The sequence below is a fragment of the Triturus cristatus genome, chromosome 9, assembly GCF_964204655.1.
Source record: "Triturus cristatus chromosome 9, aTriCri1.1, whole genome shotgun sequence".
NCBI classification, from domain to species: domain Eukaryota; kingdom Metazoa; phylum Chordata; class Amphibia; order Caudata; family Salamandridae; genus Triturus; species Triturus cristatus.
Window position 1 is genome coordinate 207409754 of NC_140592.1, and position 20767 is coordinate 207430520.

The window sequence follows — 20767 nt, forward strand, 5'->3', positions numbered from 1 at the left end:
GAGCTCTAAATGCCGGGATAGGTTCCAAACAAAGATGATACCCACAAACCCCGCAAACATAATTTTGCATCCCCCATAGGTTGGGGTAGATCTGATTGTCACAGCATGCTCCCTGCAAACATTTAAGAGACTCACTCGAGAAGCACCGCCGGCCTGAATCACCCAACACTTGCGGAGCTGCATAACTGGCCCCGGCTGCCGACGAGACGCTGACGAGCGCAGACGGGCTTGCAAAGGCTGGGATTTATAGGGGTAAAGGGTGGGAAGTAATTTATTTTTAATTAATTAATAATGTGTTGTTAATTAATATTATTTAATTAATTGACAATTAACTATGGTAATTGTGTAATTATTTTAGGTGCCAGTTGTGGGGTTTATGGGGTAAAGGGTGGGAAGTAATTTATTTTTAATTATGAAGGATTAGTTGCTAATTAATTAATTGTCAATTAATCATGGTAATTGTGTAATTAATTGTAGGCACAGGTTGCTGTGTTTTTAGGGAAAAAAGGTGGGATGTAAATTATTTTTAATTAATTAATAATTAGTTGATAATTAATTGTTTAACATGTTTTAATTGTGTAATTAATTTTTTACAGTTTAATTTTAGGTGTGGGTTGTGGGGATTATAGGTGTAAAGGGTGAAAAGCCAGCTACATTTTATGTGTTTTAGTTTGTTTTTTAATTAAGAATATTTCTGTAAGTGATAATTATGTAATTATGCTAATACATTTTTTTTTCGATGTGGGTTATGAGTTGTGTGGTGTTATAGGGTAAGAAGTAAATAGACAACATTTATGTAATAACTAATGTTTTTGTTTATAAATAATTTCTAAATAAAAATATCTATTTGTGTGAAAATATTTTCTATATTTTATTAAACATAAAATTGTTGGGTATTTGTGATATGTTTTTAACATTATGATATGTTTTTATTTTTGTATTTTTAATATTAAATATATTTTAATTTTTATATTTAACATAGTTATATTGTTGTGTTTACTTTTTTTCAAATATTTGTATTTTGTTGATGATATTTTGTTTGTTATTAATTTGGAACTGGCTGGAGTGAGAATAGTAAATTTTACCCCTTCGCAATCCAACACTTTCCCTATTGATGCTCTGTCTGGAGTGGGATTAGTACATTTTGTCCCTCCACTGTCCAACACTTTCCCTATTCATGCACTGACTGAAGTGGGTATAGTATGTTTTATCCCTCTACTATCCAACACGTTCCCTACTGTTGCACTCACTAGAGTGGGAATAGTAAATGGTATCCCTCTGCTATCCAACACTTTCCCTACTGTTGTACTCACTGGAGTGGGAATAGTAATTTTTACCCTCCGCTATCCAACACCTTCCCTACTGTGCACCCACTGAAGTGGGAACAGTAATTGTTACCCCTCAGCTACCCAACACTTTCTCTACTATTGCACTCAGTGGAATGGGAATAGTAAATGTTACCCCTCTGTTATCCAAAACTTTCCCTACTGATGCACTAATTTGAGTGAGAATAGTAATTTTTACCCCTCCGCTATCCAACACGTTTCCAACTGTTACACTCACTGGAGTGGGAATAGTAAATTGTATCCCTCTGCTATCCAACACTTTCCCTACTGTTGCACTCACTGGAGGGGGAATAGTAATTTTTACCCCTCCTCTTTCCAACACTTTCTCTACTGTTGCACTCATTGGAGTGGGAATAGTAATTTTTACCCCCACTATCCAATACTTTCCCTACTGTTGCACTCACTGACTGTAGTGGGAAAATAGTTTAGTGGTTTCATTTATAATATAATAGTTTTTTTAATAGATTTTATGTTATTGGTATATGTATATATTGGTATATTTATTTGTTAAATTTTTATATAATTTTAAAATGATAACATACATTAAAATGATTAGTCTAATAATTGTTTTGAAGTAAATATGCATATATATATATGTATTAATATTTATGTGTGTTTATCTTTTTTAAATCACATTTGTTTGTTATATTTGTTAAAATGTATATTAAATCTAATTCATTTTTTAATTAATTTTATTCTTTAATATATGAAATATTTATTGATTTATTTTATATATATATCTACAAAAGTTACCCCACTGGTGGAGGCACAACCCAGGATAGCTCTTCTTCCACACACGCGGCCCCTGGAAATCTGCCGCCAACGCGTTTCAGGCCATTCGCCCTTCTTCATGGGCGGTTTGCGATTCAAATGAAAGGCAGGTAAGCAGCAACCAGCATATTCCCTTCTTTTATTTCAATAACTCCTTGAATGGGAATCACATGAATTATGGGGCTGGTAGTTCAACAATCAAACCTCAAATAAGGTACTGCCATCAAATCCATTTGTGAAATACAATCAATTCCGCCAGGGTAAAACGTGACTGTGGAAAAATGAAATTAAAGCTGTTCCCGTTCCGCACGCCGCTCTGAATCTATGGCGGCAGCAGAGCCACACGGTTAAAGTAGTGGTGCCATCCGTGACCGGGGTCGGTCACTAAAGTATCTACAAAAGTTACCCCACTGGTGGAGGCACAACCCAGGATAGCTCTTCTTCCACACACGCGGCCCCTGGAAATCTGCCGCCGACACGTTTCAGGCCATTCGCCCTTCTTCATGGGCGGTTTGCGATTCAAATGAAAGGCGGGTAAGCAGCAACCAGCATATTCCCTTCTTTTATTTCAATAACTCCTTGAATGGGAATCACATGAATTATGGGGCTGGTAGTTCAACAATCAAACCTCAAATATGGTACTGCCATCAAATCCATTTGTGAAATACAATCAATTCCACCAGGGTAAAACGTGACTGTGGATAAATGAAATTAAAGCTGTTCCTGTTCCGCACGCCGCTCTGAATCTATGGCGGCAGCAGAGCCACACGGTTAAAGTAGTGGTGCCATCCGTGACCGGGGTCGGTCACTAAAGTATCTACAAAAGTTACCCCACTGGTGGAGGCACAACCCAGGATAGCTCTTCTTCCACACACGCCGCCCCTGGAAATCTGCCGCCGACGCGTTTCAGGCCATTCGCCCTTCTTCATGGGCGGTTTGCGATTCAAATGAAAGGCAGGTAAGCAGCAACCAGCATATTCCCTTCTTTTATTTCAATAACTCCTTGAATGGGAATCACATGAATTATGGGGCTGGTAGTTCAACAATCAAACCTCAAATAAGGTACTGCCATCAAATCCATTTGTGAAATACAATCAATTCCACCAGGGTAAAACGTGACTGTGGAAAAATGAAATTAAAGCTGTTCCCGTTCCGCACGCCGCTCTGAATCTATGGCGGCAGCAGACCCACACGGTTAAAGAAGTGGTGCCATCCGTGACCGGGGTCGGTCACTAAAGTATCTACAAAAGTTACCCCACTGGTGGAGGCACAACCCAGGATAGCTCTTCTTCCACACACGCGGCCCCTGGAAATCTGCCGCCGACGCGTTTCAGGCCATTCGCCCTTCTTCATGGGCGGTTTATGATTCAAATGAAAGGCAGGTAAGCAGCAACCAGCATATTCCCTTCCTTTATTTCAATAACTCCTTGAATGGGAATCACATGAATTATGGGGCTGGTAGTTCAACAATCAAACCTCAAATAAGGTACTGCCATCAAATCCATTTGTGAAATGCAATCAATTCCACCAGGGTAAAACGTGACTGTGGAAAAATGAAATTAAAGCTGTTCCCGTTCCGCAATGGAAATAAAAGATGGGAAAACGCTGGTTCTCTGTACGCCATTGTCTAAATCACGAGCTGCCCATGAGGAAGGGCTATGGGCTTGAAACGCGTCGGCAGCGGATTTAATGGGATTGTGCCTGTTGAGCTGAGTGATCCTGAGTGTGCCTCCACCCAAGGGGTAACCTTTCTTTCGTATCTGAGTGACCAACCCCGGTCACGGATGGCACCACTGCAGGAACTTTGCGGGTCCGCCCCTATCGAAATTGGATCAGCGAGGCGGAGCAGGAGATGCCGTGCTCACTGGACACTCTGTTTCCCAGGAAATTGAAATTGAATTTGATATATTTTGATAATGGACGTACCCCATTTGGGTTTGATTGTTTACGAGACTACCAGTCCCACAATTCATTGATTTTTTCTATTTCAGGAGCAATGGAAATAAAAGATGGGAAAACGCTGGTTCTCTGTACGCCATTGTCTAAATCACGAGCTCCCCATGAGGAAGGGCTATGGGCTTGAAACGCGTCGGCAGCGGATTTAATGGGATTGTGCCTGTTGAGCTGAGTGATCCTGAGTGTGCCTCCACCCAAGGGGTAACCTTTCTTTCGTATCTGAGTGATCAACCCCGGTCACGGATGGCACCACTGCAGGAACTTTGCGGGTCCGCCCCTATCGAAATTGGATCAGCGAGGCGGAGCAGGAGATGCCGTGCTCAGTGGAGACTCAGTTTCCCAGGAAATTGAAATTGAATTTGATATATTTTGATAATGGACGTACCCCATTTGGGTTTGATTGTTTACGAGACTACCAGTCCTACAATTCATTGAATTTTTCTACTTCAGGAGCAATGGAAATAAAAGATGGGAAAACGCTGGTTCTCTGTACGCCATTGTCTAAATCACGAGCTGCCCATGAGGAAGGGCTATGGGCTTGAAACGCGTTGGCAGCGGATTTAATGGGATTGTGCCTGTTGAGCTGAGTGATCCTGAGTGTGCCTCCACCCAAGGGGTAACCTTTCTTCCGTATCTGAGTGACCAACCCCGGTCACGGATGGCACCACTGCAGGAACTTTGCGGGTCCGCCCCTATCGAAATTGGTTCAGCGAGGCGGAGCAGGAGATGCCGTGCTCACTGGACACTCTGTTTCCCAGGAAATTAAAATTGAATTTGATATATTTTGATAATGGACGTACCCCATTTGGGTTTGATTGTTTACGAGACTACCAGTCCCACAATTCATTGAATTTTTCTATTTCAGGAGCAATGGAAATAAAAGATGGGAAAACGCTGGTTCTCTGTACGCCATTGTCTAAATCACAAGCTGCCCATGAGGAAGGGCTATGGGCTTGAAACGCGTTGGCAGCGGATTTAATGGGATTGTGCCTGTTGAGCTGAGTGATCCTGAGTGTGCCTCCACCCAAGGGGTAACCTTTCTTTCATATATATATATATATATATATATATATATATATATATATATATATATAATATTTTGTGAAACTATATTTATGATATCGATATTTTTTTCTCAATATTTTTGTACTTACTCTTATAAGTATAGGATATAGATATTTTGACATCATTGTATGGGGATATTTTGGGTGTCGAAATTTTGTCAGCGTACCGAGTGTCATTCATAGAGGCCGATTTCACTTCTCAATGCCGAATCAAAAATATTTATCAAGCTTTTGGCAAATCGGGATAATAAGATTATCTCTCAGCTTGTATCTCCTTAACAACATGGCTTCATTCCAGGGAAAGATAGGACCTCTCATACTAATTTAATTACTACACTTATAGACCATGTCGAGACTCTCCAGGAACCTTTGGATATTATGCTACTCGATGCAGAGAAAGCATTTGATCATGTTTCCTGGAAATTTCTCTGGGAACTACATTTCCATTTCAATTTCAGCACCAGATTTATTAATACCGTCAAGGCTATTTATAAGGTCCTGAGAGCTCAGATTAGCATATATCAGGAACTAACATCTTGTCTTCCTATATGGCACAGCACTCAACAAGGTTGCCCACTCGCTCCTGGTCTATACATGGCACCATACATTAGGCTTTTACTTAGAAGCATCCCCAGAAATCCGTACCGGATGCTTGCTTCCGCCCTGCGAGTCTGTGCAAATGATGTATTAATATTCTCACACTGTTCAGAACCTACAATTCAATGTGTTGAATATTTATCGTTCGAGTTTGGCTGGTACGTCACTTTTTCCCATTTTAAAAGTGACACACTGTCAGCCGAAGGGGCTTGTAAATAAGCCCCTAAATGTACATAAAAAGTAACTTATTCTAGCAGGGGGAGGAAGCAGTTGCCATCTGAGGGTGGCAACTCAAGCTGGGAATCTGGATATTATTTTAGCACCTACCATTAAGCAATGTTTTGAGCATAACTATACTGCACAGTTACGGCAGAGTAGGCTACTGCTGGACAAATGGATGCATTTACCCATCGCCCTAATTGGGAGAATGAACCAAATTAAAATGAATATTCTTCCAAAAATCCTGCATCTTTTTCGCTCATTACCTCTTTACGTTCCTTATAGCTACTCTAGATTTCTAGATTATGTAGTTCCAAGATTTATTTGGAAGGAGAAGAAAGAGCGGAGGTCTTTAAAAAGTTTAAAACTTCCAATAACTAAAGGTGGATGGGCAGTTTCTGACTGGTGTCTCTATTACTGGGCCAGTATGACCAATCGTATTCACAGATGTATGAAATTTATCCAGAGAACTGACGTCATGCCATTATATTCTTGAAGGATTATAACGTAAACCGTACCAAATTTCAAAGCAAAGAATTCTGCAAAGAGTGAGACTTAAGACCACGTCTGCTCTTGACAAGATTTAGAGCAATATGAGGTGGTTTCTGAAAATGTTATCCCTTCATGGCTTTACAGCGCTGTTAATAATCTAGATCTACCCAACTGCTTCACCTCCTCTTACTTTGGTACCTAGGGAAACTTGGGTATTAAGTGGTTAAGTGATATGAAGAATGTGTTTGGGATAAAAACATTCTCTGATTGACAAGTAGATTTTGCCATACCCCGTGGTAACTTTTTAAAGTATCTACAGATCCATATTTTTTTTTTACTCAGTAGGGACCCCAATATCATATTTCCACTAGCTCAGGCTATTACATAAATAATTTTTTGTAAACACCTGTATAGTATCTAAAAAAATGTAGTCGTCTTATTCAGTCTCTTTCAAATGGCCAGGGAGTATGGGCTGATAACTGGACTCATAGCATAGGTGAGGTGGTCACAGAGCAGGATTTTAGACCAATTCTGTAAGGTCATTTCTCCAGACTGAGAGACCAGCTGTATTGTACAATATTCGATTTTCACATCAGACCCGACAAACTGAGCAAAGGGTACAATAGATCGTATAGCTGCTAATGTTGCTCAACCGGAGTGGCCAATACCATCCATATGTTCATTACTTGCCCCAAACTCTCATCATTCTAGTCCTCGGTTAAGCGGCAAATATCTCTTACACAAACCTCTTGAGTGATAAACACTCCAAAGACGATGTTGTTGGGCATAGGCACTAATGACTGGGTTGTTTACGTCCTCTCTCTGGCTAGGTTAAATATTGCGAAGAACTGGAAATCTGTTTTCCCGCCTAAATTTGAGTAGTGGTGAAAAGAGGTAATGGAAGCCATATCGCAATGGTTAGAGGATCCATGGTGAAATTTTATGGCATCTGGGTGAATTTAAGATATTATTTTAGTGTTAGACTAAGAAATTGCTGTATACTATGCTCATATTGTTTGCTGCTTAATGATTTATTTGAATATCGCTATGTATCTGTGATGTCTACAATGATTTGTATTCTCTCTGGGGATATTATAATTTAATATTTATTTTTTTCATATGTCTTAAGATTGATAATGCACATGCTGTAATTTTTTCTAGTGCTTGCACTCTCAATAATATAAAAAAATGAATCTCCCATAGATTCTGTCACTCCTTATTCACTACCTCTTTTTCAGGTTCTCAATTATTTTTTTATTTACTATTCTATCAAGTGTGCCCACTCCCTCATAGCCTCCTTCACTCCCTCTTTCTCTTTCATTTATTATCTTTCACTCCCTCACTCTCTTTTTCACTTTCATACATGCCTACTCACTCTGTCTTAAATTGTCACTCACCTATCATTTCTCTCACTGCCCCCTTACCTTTTTATGCTATAGGTCACTCATTGTCGCTCACTTTTTCTCACTTGTTCTCACTCAGGCTTTCACTCTTATTCTCACCCCTCCACTCCCTCATTCACTTTCTTTTACTCATACATCACACTCACAATTCCCTACCAGTTCACTCACCGTCTCACACTCTCTCTCTAACTTCCAAGCTCATCCACTTACTATTTCTCACTCACTCCTTATTTTCAATGACTCAACATTTCACGCACTGGGTACCTTACTTTTAATCACTGTCTCATTCACTCTCACTCACTCTTTAATCACCAACTCTCATTCAGTCGCTCACTTGCATTCTCAGTCATCCATTATTTCCTGTACACACTCTTCCTTACAACCTCCCTCATGCTCTTTCAATTTGCCTCAATCTCTCATACTCATTGTCTATCTAACTCTCAAACTTACCTACTCAGTGAATCTGTCTTTCTTCCTCCCTTTCACACTCTCTCTCACTTACTTTCTCACTCACTGTTTAATTCATTTACTTCCCTCGTGTTCTGCACTTTCACTCACAATCTCTTACTGACAAAACAAACAGCAAACAAGTTTTTCTTTTACATAACATTAAAGTTTGTTCAGGGAAGAACCATTTTTGGGTGGTATAGACATATTCTTGTGATTTGTATTTCTGTGAAAAGTGAAAACAGACCTAGTTTCACTTCCCAAGTAACAATCAAAGAATGAAGATAAGCAAAATTAAAAACTGGCATAAATGACGACAAACAGGAATTGGTGGTTTTCTGTTCATGCTGTAAATTGATCACCGCAAAAACAACAATTGATGGACAGAATGCAGAACAATGTCATACATTCACCCCAGTACAGAGATCTGGGCCTAAATCCATCGTTTTTTTGCTCACCATGCCATTCCAGTTTGAACCCAGCCATATGCAAATCAGTCTTGACCCTGTGCCCCATGGGAACAGTCCAGCCCGAACTGCCAAGCCAGGTCCTCCCTGGACTGGAAACAAGCATCCTAGGACCGGTTTCGGGCTTTCAGCCCTCGTCAGCCAGGATAGCCTGATTCCAGTGGCATGGAGAGCAAGGGACTCACGTCTGAGCATACCCTTCCCACTCGGGGTGACAAATGCAAAAACAACAATTGATGGACAGAATGCAGAACAATGTCATACATTCACCCCAGTACAGAGATCTGGGCATAAATCCATCGTTTTTTTGCTCACCATGCCGTTCCAGTTTGAACCCAGCCATATGCAATTCAGTCTTGACCCTGTGCCTCATGGGAACAGTCCAGACCGAACTGCCAAGCCAGGTCCTACCTGGACTGGAAACAAGCATCCTAGGACCTGTTTCTGGCATTTCAGCCGTCTTCAGCCAGGCTTGCTTGATTTCCAGTGGCATGGAGAGCAAGGGACCCACGTCTCGGGGCGTCCATCATTTGTTTGTTGTAACGCTTTTCGCCCTAAGTGGGATGGGTATTCCCAGGCGTGGGACCCGTGCTCACTACGCCACTGGAGTCAAGCTATCCTGGCTGATGACGGCTGATAGCCAGAAACCGGTCCTAGGATGCTTGATTCCGGTCCAGGGAAGACATGGCTTGGCAGTTCGGGCTGGACTGTTCCCATGAGGCACAGAGTCAAGACTGATTTGCATATGGCCATGTCTAAACTGGGGTGGTGTAGTGGGCAAAAGAACGATGGATTTAACCCAGATCTCTTGACTGGGGGAGAATGTATGCATTGTCAGCATTCCGTCCATCATTTGTTTGTTGTAACGCTTTTCACCCTAAGTGGGATGGGTATTCCCAGACGTGGGACCCGTGCTCACTACGCCACTGGAGTCAAGCTATCCTGGCTGATGACGGCTGATAGCCAGAAACCGGTCCTAGGATGCTTGATTCCGGTCCAGGGAAGACATGGCTTTGCAGTTCGGGCTGGACTGTTCCCATGAGGCACAGGGTCAAGACTGATTTGCATATGGCCATGTCTAAACTGGGGTGGTGTAGTGGGCAAAAGAACGATGGATTTAACCCAGATCTCTTGACTGGGGGAGAATGTATGCATTGTCAGCATTCCGTCCATCATTTGTTTGTTGTAACGCTTTTCGCCCTAAGTGGGATGGGTATTCCCAGACGTGGGACCCGTGCTCACTACGCCACTGGAGTCAAGCTATCCTGGCTGATGACGGCTGATAGCCAGAAACCGGTCCTAGGATGCTTGATTCCGGTCCAGGGAAGACATGGCTTGGCAGTTCGGGCTGGACTGTTCCCATGAGTCACAGGGTCAAGACTGATTTGCATATGGCCATGTCTAAACTGGGGTGGTGAAGTGGGCAAAAGAACGATGGATTTAACCCAGATCTCTTGACTGGGGGAGAATGTATGCATTGTCAGCATTCCGTCCATCATTTGTTTGTTGTAACGCTTTTCGCCCTAAGTGGGATGGGTATTCCCAGACGTGGGACCCGTGCTCACTACGCCACTGGAGTCAAGCTATCCTGGCTGATGACGGCTGATAGCCAGAAACCGGTCCTAGGATGCTTGATTCCGGTCCAGGGAAGACATGGCTTGGCAGTTCGGGCTGGACTGTTCCCATGAGGCACAGGGTCAAGACTGATTTGCATATGGCCATGTCTAAACTGGGGTGGTGTAGTGGGCAAAAGAACGATGGATTTAACCCAGATCTCTTGACTGGGGGAGAATGTATGCATTGTCAGCATTCCGTCCATCATTTGTTTGTTGTAACGCTTTTCGCCCTAAGTGGGATGGGTATTCCCAGACGTGGGACCCGTGCTCACTACGCCACTGGAGTCAAGCTATCCTGGCTGATGACGGCTGATAGCCAGAAACCGGTCCTAGGATGCTTGATTCCGGTCCAGGGAAGACATGGCTTGGCAGTTCGGGCTGGACTGTTCCCATGAGGCACAGGGTCAAGACTGATTTGCATATGGCCATGTCTAAACTGGGGTGGTGTAGTGGGCAAAAGAACGATGGATTTAACCCAGATCTCTTGACTGGGGGAGAATGTATGCATTGTCAGCATTCCGTCCATCATTTGTTTGTTGTAACGTAAATTGATCACCAGCAGGGATAGCATACCATATAGCTGCAAAAAATGTACCAACTGTTCGATGTCCATCTTCCTATTCAATTTTTCCGTAATGAACCAACATTCATAGCATTCATTAAGATGCTTTTAAAATGTTGTTCTGAAGGTGTATTCCCATCGGTTGCCTTTGCTGACCTTCTTCATGCACAGAGTGCAAACTTAGGGGCCTATTAGGATGGCGGTCGGAAGTTCTCCCCGACCGCCATTGTAGCGGGAAAAGACCACTCTCAAGGACCGCGGCATAACCGCCGGCCCAATTAGGATGCTCCGCAGTTGAACGCTGCGGTGTGAAAAGGAGCATGTCATGCATGTCACTGCACTGCGTGGCAGGCACTCCACATTGCCTGAACCTGGTACAGGGACATGTATGGGGGTACCGTGGGTACCCCCCAGTGACCCACACAACCTCCCAACACAGTGGGGGCTCGCAATGGGCCCCCAGAGACATTCTCCACATGCCTTTCCATGGCGGTTCCAAAGTCGTGGAAAGGCTGGCTACTGCCGGCATCATAATCATGCCGGCAGAGCCTGGCCCTGCACCGGCATCATTGTAGCGGTCCAGTTCCGTCCGCTAGGCATGCGTGCGGACTGGTACCGGCAGAAAAGTGTTGGGCGGAGATTCTCACCGCCGCGGTCATCATCGCCATGGTAATGGGATCGGTAGTTTTCAGGGTTGCGATCGCGGGCGGATGTCCGCCGCCGGTCCGGTGGTTGCCATCGCAGGCCTGGCAGCCATCCGTTCCCTATCCTAATAGACCCCTTAGTACTTGGATTACAAGTTCATTTTATCAGGTTAAAAAGCGAAATATGTCCATACAATAGATACCAGAGGGGGTCATGGAACCTTCAGCGTCATTTATTTACAATTCTTCTATCTGTAATGCATTTTCTCTCTCTCGATCTGTATGTTCAGAAGCTATTTTGAAGAGCAAAATGTATTGGTTCCACACAGAAAAACAGCACACCAAAGAGTGTAAATTCCCCTTTGCTGCAGTACTCTAAAATAGGAAGGAGTCCGTTGAACTGAGTCAAATATTCAAGATCTATTTATATGTGAAGCAACACATTCAAAAGAACCAATTAAACTTCTGCAAAGGTCTGCAAGGTTCTGTGAATCCTTTGCCAATTCGGAAAAAGATGCATGGGTGGGTCAGCTAACGTGATTTGTGAACTTTGAAGGTCTATAAAAGTGCAAATAATAGTTTGCAACTACAAAGTTGTGCATTTTTTGTATTCTTCTTTTATGGCGTCTACTGTCAAACAACGTAGAACAACAGCATTTCCTATTAACCTATCCTAAATTGAAGGGATTTACAGAACTGGTATATGGAACTGCCGCAGTTACAGTGAAAGCCCTGTCTTCTAACATCAGCAGGTCTCCTAAATCGTCTGCCAATCCTGAAATATTTAAAAGACGGAAATGCTATCACTAATTGGATGAAACGTTTCACGAACCGAAAAAACAAGTTTACTTCTCCTAGAAAGCAGGACACCACCTTCCACACAGCCATCATTATCTAGTCCATTCTATACAGAGCAGGACATAGGAAAAGAGCCACATTAAAATGTGCCAACCATTTAACAAAGAGAAGCAAGATTTTGCTGCAGCAGCCAACCTCCAACTTCTGCAGGTGAAGAACAAGAAGTGTTTGAGCGGGTTCCATCCTTTCTAAGTAGAGAAGAATACCCAACAAAAGGTCCCTTGCTTGCCAAGTGGGAAAGGATTGTGAATGCAAGGAAGGCCACTTGCACACATTGTGGCCAGGCGCTTCACAGATGAAAAAGTTGCAAATATTTATTTGGGGCAAACGCCAGGATTAAACATCGTTGTATCATTCATCTGAATGAGCACTGACCACCCCAGGCTAGTTGGGCACAAGCCTTTGAAGGGCATCCTCAGTGGGGGATAGGCACCTATGGCAGGCTAGACGCAGGGGACGGGTTGCAGGCCAAGGCCTGATGCGCAATATGTGGAATTTGATTATATAGCCCTAGAAATTCACTGACAAAACCAAAGGTTAAGGTATAGTTAACAGGCGTTAGGTACATATCATGGACGGTTCCTGTATGAGGGCGTTGGGGGGCAGAGCCCGCTAGTCTTGGAGGAAGGAGGAGAAGGAGAGTGGAAGAGTTGGTCTGAGGCCCTCATACTGCCCCTCCTGTAAGTAGCAGTGCACCATAACAGCATACAACCACACACTGCGCATGTGAGGTGGACGACTTCAATAGTACGCGCACAATGAAACACTCACTCCCCTTCACTTCTGTCACCCCTCATCGCCCACTGGGGCCCAAGAATATCCAAACATCGGTTATGTTGTCCAAGGCGTAGATTTTTATTACATCAAATCATATAAATCTACACACCCACTAGGGGAGTAAAGTACTACTTGGAATATATCATGAACCAACCACAGCAACAGACTTTTGCGACATCCACATGTCAAAGGCATTAAGACATTAGGCATAGCATTATAATTGATTTCAGCTTCGCAGTACACTTGTACTTAAATTTGTTGGCTGACTCGGCCGACCCACTCAGCTGAGCACATTGCGCCGGCAGGCCCCAATGCGCTACAGCAAACATTGCCACATGTCAAAGGCAGAAAGGAAATTAGTCATAATATTATAATTGATTTTGCTTCGCCATACACATGTACTTAAATTTGTTGGCCGACTCGCTCAGCTGCGCACATTGCGCCGGCAGGCCCCAACGCGCTACAGCAAACATTGAATTGCTTGAAATACTGGGCACCGCATAGCGCACCGGCCCACCGAGGTACCTGAACACAGGCAGCCTCCCAAAGAGTCCACACAATCCATACGTTGCGTGATAAGGCAGTAGAGACAGGTCCACCAGCAGGTCAGTCCCCGCCTATCCACTGCACGGTTCCATCGTACCCCCTCTTGGGATTCATCCCGTCGCTGAACCACCATTGCTGGGCATGCCCCCTTTGGCGTTAACTGCCAGCGCTCCGCCACAGGGCGAGAAGGTCCCTGGCGCACTCGCCCTCCCCCCCTCTACCTGGCGCTGTCTGTGCTCAGGAATAGCCCCCAGCACAGTGTGGACAAAGACCGCCATCCCCTAGGCAGACAGATGCACCCCATTCCCATGGAACAATTCCTTCATCCCGGAATGTAGCAATTCGTGTCTAATAGTACCCATGAAGGGCTTTACTAAATGTTTTTATGCAATGGTTCAACTTTTCACCGATTTGTTCATGCCATTACCGGAACCCCACCAGCCCAGGCCATTCGTATAATCACTTCCGTCCACAATATTGTTGCCTTTGAAGGGAATGAACCTGAAAATGATTGTGAAAACTTCACTGCATGTCCGGTAAGAAATTAACATTGGCATTGCCAGTCAGCATTGCGTCAAAGTAGCCCATACCCTTGAACGCCCAGCTATGCCCATTGCGCCGGCAGGCCCCAATGCGCTACAGCCAACAGATAACACTCAGCTGCACACGTTGCGCCGGCAGGCCCCAACGCCCTACAGCAACAGATAAACGTCCAGCTGGTCGTCACCTTGCGCCGACAGGCCCCAACGTGCCCCCAGCAAACAGATACATAACTTCGGTAGGGAGGGGGGGGACGGGGGAGCACCGCACACCACATCGGCCCGCTGGGCAGTGTTTACTCTAAGTCAGTGGAAGCCCGTGCTGACCACTTCAATAACTAATGGTGGACCGGCACTTATATTTTATAGTGCCCGTCTTAGCAGCAGAAATCTGGGCACCTGCCCTCCCCCCTTTTTTTTTTTTTTTCTTTTTTTTTTATGTAAGTACTGCCACTAGGATACTTGTCCCAGGTGTAATCCCCCAAACCTGGCCAGCTTGTACCGGAGGTGAGAGTGTAATCCACCCCTTACCTACTCTTGAGTGTGACCTACTACCCAGCCAACGGCCATGACCTTCGTAATAGACCATAGGGGCTCCACTTCCTACTGCGTTCTTACTGGCTCCTTCTACCGGGAATGTTACTTGCTAGTAAACCCTGTACCCCGATAACTAAGCATGTGCCTGTTAACAACACCGAAAATCGCAAGACAGGAGCACTGGAACTGAAGCGAGATATGTATAGACGACTTCTATTATCCTGGCCACAAGCAGCACAGACAAGCACCATCTCCCCGCTGAGGATGGTTGCTATGCTGTTTGCAAAAGGTAAAGAGTGATACTACACCATGAACCAACACTTATTCCTGGAGCCGAGCGTATGGAATATATTACGGTACTCTTATAAATTGCACCGACATTGCGCCACGCTCCTGGTGGTGTACTCAGCTTTATTTTAGCTGTAAGACAAGTCTCCTAAATAGAGCGCCATAAACATATGACATATTCAATAAAGCATCCGATATACCATTATTGGTAGCCGGCGTACTAGCCACCCCACCTGCACAGCTTTGTTAACCCCGTAAATTACGCCAGAAGACCCACCAGATTCAAACAACCGTTATCCCAGGGCTGCAAGTATAGCCACTGCTCGGAGCCCTAACTCAGCCCTTGGCTTAATAGCAGACCCATTGCTAATTAAGAATGTGAATGAGCCCATCAATTATCTAAACGGATAGTTACTGATATATAGTTATTTGACAGCCATTTTTGCATGGCAGACCCTGGTTATGAATACAGATTGCTATAACAAGTATAAGTCCACTGCAGTCCCCATAAAGTGATCACGATATGATACCAATATACTAATCACGAGTGCACAGGTGATATGATGCGGTCCCAGTTTATCTATTTGTCACGCCCCCAGGTTGTTACCGGGAGCAACAGTGTAACCCAGGAGATAGAGTTAAGCTGAACAAAACCTCCGCAGATATAGTAGTAAAATAACTTGTGATATACGGCTGGGGAACATGCAAATGACGATATTACGCTGAGAAATCTAGGACCTTGGCCTACGATAAGCGTAGCTGCAGTTGAAGAACTGCTACAAAGACTCCTTTCTGCTCTAAGATAAGCTAGTGAGACAACTACATACCCCACTACCAACCCTTACTGTCCTTTACCCCAAGGGGAGAGGAACCACACCTGTTTGAGATGTAATTTTTAGATGAAATGTATGTCTATATATAGCGCCAACTTGTTGCATTCTACAAGATCACCAGTTACATTACTCATAATATATGTATTTGTAAGTCACAGTAGCGCCCCCATTGGGCCGAACCCATCCTAGGTGATTAAATTGCCTGTGCTGCTGCCGCCCCTTCCCCCATGTACCGCTGTTTGGGGATCACCGGTTTGAAAGCTGGAAGCTTACCACAGTGAGCTGGCTATATGTACCTTGAGGCCATTTGCATATAGCATACAAACCAGTTACCACACGGGACACGGAATCCTTCCCATGTCTGCTGGAACCGATATGCCGACCCTCCAGAAGTTGCTGCAAGTCGCCATTTTGAAAACATGTTGCTGCCATGTCCGCGTGATGTGCCTCCCACGATCATATCAGGGAATAAAATAAACAAATGAATAAATCAAGTCATCAATGTTTGGTGTGCTTCCCTCTTTCATACTCCAACTTAGATGCATTCATTTTTCCCGCCACCGAGGAGGCTTGCCCTAATCACCGCCCAATACAATATATCCCGTACGCTTCATACCTGATGTGCAGATCTTGTACCAATACTAGCCGAATTCCCCCCCCCCCCCACATTATTCTAACTCCGCAGGTCTGGCCGTAACGTCACCTGTTATAAAATGTGGCTATGGAACATTGAAAGTTACTTGTTTGTCAAATATTTATGACCGAGTCCCAGTCTTCCATGCCTGCCGAGACGTTATGCATCCTTCTGTATGTGTTAGGTCTGCACAAGGTCAGCAAGTCTGGCTGTAACACCACCTATTCCTAATTCAAAAGGAACCAATTAATGAGCCGAGTGACATTGTACCCCTTCCCAGGTTTGGGACATTGTCATAAAGAATATATTGCTGGTTATGGAGCAATTAAGCTATTGCCCGGTAGAGGGTGATATGGAGCGTTCCCGTAACCTGGTACTCCTGCGCCTGCTGCCCTAAGATGCTACTGCCTGTGAACCGCTTCCCGATGGCCTCCCAAGCCTCTCCACTGAAAGCCACACAAAATGTCACCATAAGTCCTCCAATTAACCTGAACTGAAGCCCTGCTAGCAGAAATGTTAGCGCTTGCTTTGTCCAATGTGTTATAGCAATCAAGGTGCCCTCGTGCAGAAAAGAGTGCAATTACATACTTTGTCCTTTTTTAACTATGCCTTGTTATACACCAAGTTAAAACACATGAAAGCCAAAACAGAAAATAATATATATGAGAATGACAGAAATATATTGATTTGATGCATTGCATTTCTCCCACTTGACAGAATGAAAACCCCTCAGTTCAGCCTCTAGAGCCGCCGGTCTGAACCGCCGCACCATTTGTCCCTTTATAATCATGTCGAGTTATACACCCAGTTAAAACACATGCAAGCCAAAGCAATAAAATGAGACACCTAAGTGGAGAAGTGTGGCTCACTGGTTAGAGCAGGCAGACCCTGAAGCAGAGGTCAGACCCGGGACCAGGGTTCAATTCCCGATGCGGCAGGGTCTTGAGCTCAAATGTCCATGGACTCGATAATTCTCGCTTCGGTGCCTGACCTAATCATGGGTTCACACTCTGCAACTCTGGGCATTAAGCTTGCTTAATCTCCACAACGGCCCCCCGCGGCGGGATGCCTGGTTTCACCTTGGGGATGCCCTGTAGGGGCTATCTCACAGGGAAAAGCCAGGATGGGTTCCCAAGGCAAGCGCGGAGATACCCCTTCGGGGGTCGATTCAGGCGCTATATAAGAAACATATTAATAATAATAATAATACCAGAAAATTATCTGCTTCATGCATTGCGCTTCTTCCAATTAAATATGGCCAGATCCGAACTACTCAGTGCAGCCTTCGTAGCTGCCGGTCTAACCGCTGCACTATAGGCACCCCAAAGTTCCGCCTGTTACATCTGAACACCCTGATCCAGAGCCGTCAGTCTAAACCACTTCTCTTTTTTTTTTTTTTTTTTTTAAATTGCGTTATTCCCATATAAACATGGCATGAATCGAACACCTCACTCACTACAGCCACCAAAACCACCGGTCTCCACCACTGCCCCATGGGCACCCCGAGATGCGGCCTGTTACTTCCGTAGTCCTTGATCCAGATATCACATCCCGCCCAATGCAAAACCTGTAGCTTGGAACATCGCATAACATCTATACCAATAACCAACGTCTCTGAAAAGTATGTAGTTACGGTACCTTGCCCGAAAAGACCAGGAAATGATACCCTTGGGACTGAACATATCACCGCCATCAAGTGCATTTTGTGAGTACTGCTACTCTTGTTACAGCAAACGAAACGACTTGCTGCATGTTTTGGCACCGTTCCTTTTAAGTAAACGAAGAAAATTAGAGCGCATTTGGATTGCTCCGGTATTATTAGTGCAAACCTTATTATGGAGTTACTTGCCCATTTTGATTGGTAAACCACAACAAAGGTGCAATGGAGTATTTGCTCATTGCACTTTATTTATTTTCTCTGTATTGCAACAGACAAGTAACGTGAGCTTGGAACCCCGCCGCACCATCCCTCACATGACTGCACCAATCCCTTGAAACTAATAATGACTATCACAACGAAGGCCTACTGCAGAGTGTTTTAGGGCTCGAGAGTACCTAAGCAGTGTGGCATAGGTTCGAATGCCCGGACACCCGCGTCCGCCTCACGATGAAAAATATCAAGTCTGTCTCAAGTATGTGCACGTGCCTGTGTGCGCGGGCAGGCCTCGCTCTAGCTTTATCCACGGCCCCCTCTTTGAATGTTTATGTGTACTCCGGTCCTCCCTAGCTATACCTGTGGCCCCTCTTTTTTTTTTTTTTGTACGCACGGCCAGCCAAGCTCCTCTCTGGCCGTATAAGTGACTACATCCGGTAAGGGGCGTTACCAGGTGGGAGGGCTTCACTCGGGGAGGGGTGGGTACCTCATGGATCCTCGTTAGCGGAGCGCCACTATGCTCTGCGGATTCTTTAGGGGCGCGCCATCTTGAAACTCCGTCCTGTATGGACGCGGGCAGATGCGTAGCAGTATTAATTATTGGGATATGATTTGCTTGAGTTAGTCGTCTACACGGAAGGCTTCATGCGCTTGGCAGGTTAAATGCGGGCTCGCACATGCATGCAGTGTAATGCGGGGAGACGTACATACGGTAGCGAAGTGGGGAAGTTTGCCTTATAGAGGAATTATAACAATGAACATGAAACCAGTGTGTATTCACGCTAGTATGTATACCCTTTTAAGCTAAAAGCTTCTTCATTCTCACGTGCATTGACAAAGCACCCATTGGTCCCACGCACGCACAATAAGCGCGTCATATTTAAAGAAAGCTCCTTAACAAAACAGTTACAACCGGATACTGCATTTAAGTGTCAAAGCCCACATTTAAAAATTAATATGAGCAACCTCAAAGGCTCATCGCAACACACTCCGAAGCCCAAATCCCCGGGAAACGATGATGCTGCATCACCGGAGCCGCTCCCTACCACATACAGGCTCGTTGGCAGCCCCAAAAAACCCCACACGGCTTCCCGCCTCGGCCTCACAATAAGAATTAATTGTGCGCTGCCCCTACGATCACAATGGAAATTAGCAATGGGACTAACCTAATTCAATTACAAGGAAAATTAAACAAAATCCAATCGTTCCACAAGGAATCGAACACGTGAACTTGGCCTCACCTTAAGAATTAATTGTGCGCTGCCCCTACGATCACAATGAAATTAGCAATGTGGCTAAAATGATTCAATTATGAAGAAAATTAAACAAAATCCAATCGTTCCACAAGGAATCGAACCCCTGAACTTGGCCTCACCTTAAGAATTAATTGTGCGCTGCCCCTACGATCACAATGAAATTAGCAATGTGGCTAAAATAATTCAATTATGAAGAAAATTAAACAAAATCCAATCGTTCCACAAGGAATCGAACCCCTGAACTTGGCCTCACAAGAAGAATTATTTGTGCGCTGCCCCTACGATCAAAATGTAAATTAGCAATGTGACTAAAATTATTCAATTACCAAGAAAATTAAAGAAAATGCAATCGTTTTACAAGGAATCGAACCAACACAATACTTAACTGATCTAATCGCTCGATGTTTAACTACACTACGCCAGGCCTCCTTGAACCCGCCTCGCCTTTGTTTCCGACGTTCTTGCGGCTTCCCTGGGTCCAAAGAGACAAAGAGGAGGAGACTCCAGGGACGCCGCCTTATATACCACAAGGAAATTAGTTTCGGTTTCCAACCGCATACCACACGTCATCGCGAAATCTGACCACCAGAACCATCCCCTCAAAATGCAGCTCGGTTTCATGGCGCGACTAATGGCGCCCCTCCTCTAAGCGAGGGGGCCGCCTAGTCATATCGCCCAAATCCCACACGCACCATTTGTACTTGTGAGGCAGAGGTGAGGGCAGTCAGGCGCTGCCTAAAACAGCAGCATTTCCAGGGCTTCAGTCGAGTTATCAGCTCTCCCGGATCTGCTACGTAGGTTAATGTTCTTCCAGGATCCCGCCTCCTCTTCTGAGTGGCTGACCCTAGATACTCTCAGCCCATGAGAATAGGAGATGGGATTATAGTGAGGCAAAGTATTTCACTTGTCCCTAAGTTCTTAACGGTTGCTGAAGCCTTTTGCCTGTCGGTCACCCTTCGGCCTCTGCAGTCCTCTGTCTTTTCACTCGGGCCAGCCCATCAACTTCTGACTCACCTGCATCAAAGCTGGGATTATTCGGTGA

At 44.6% G+C, this 20767-nt stretch overlaps 1 long non-coding RNA gene across 1 annotated transcript in view; it reads right to left on the minus strand.

Annotated features, from left to right (window-relative positions):
• The window catches only part of LOC146797620 (uncharacterized), a 125760-nt gene extending 105532 nt beyond the window's left edge, over positions 1 to 20228 (minus strand). The window contains exon 1 of the long non-coding RNA XR_014968507.1: positions 20112 to 20228. This is a non-coding gene — a long non-coding RNA (uncharacterized LOC146797620). The remainder of the gene's footprint in view (positions 1 to 20111) is intronic.
• Positions 20229 to 20767: the final 539 nt, after the last annotated feature.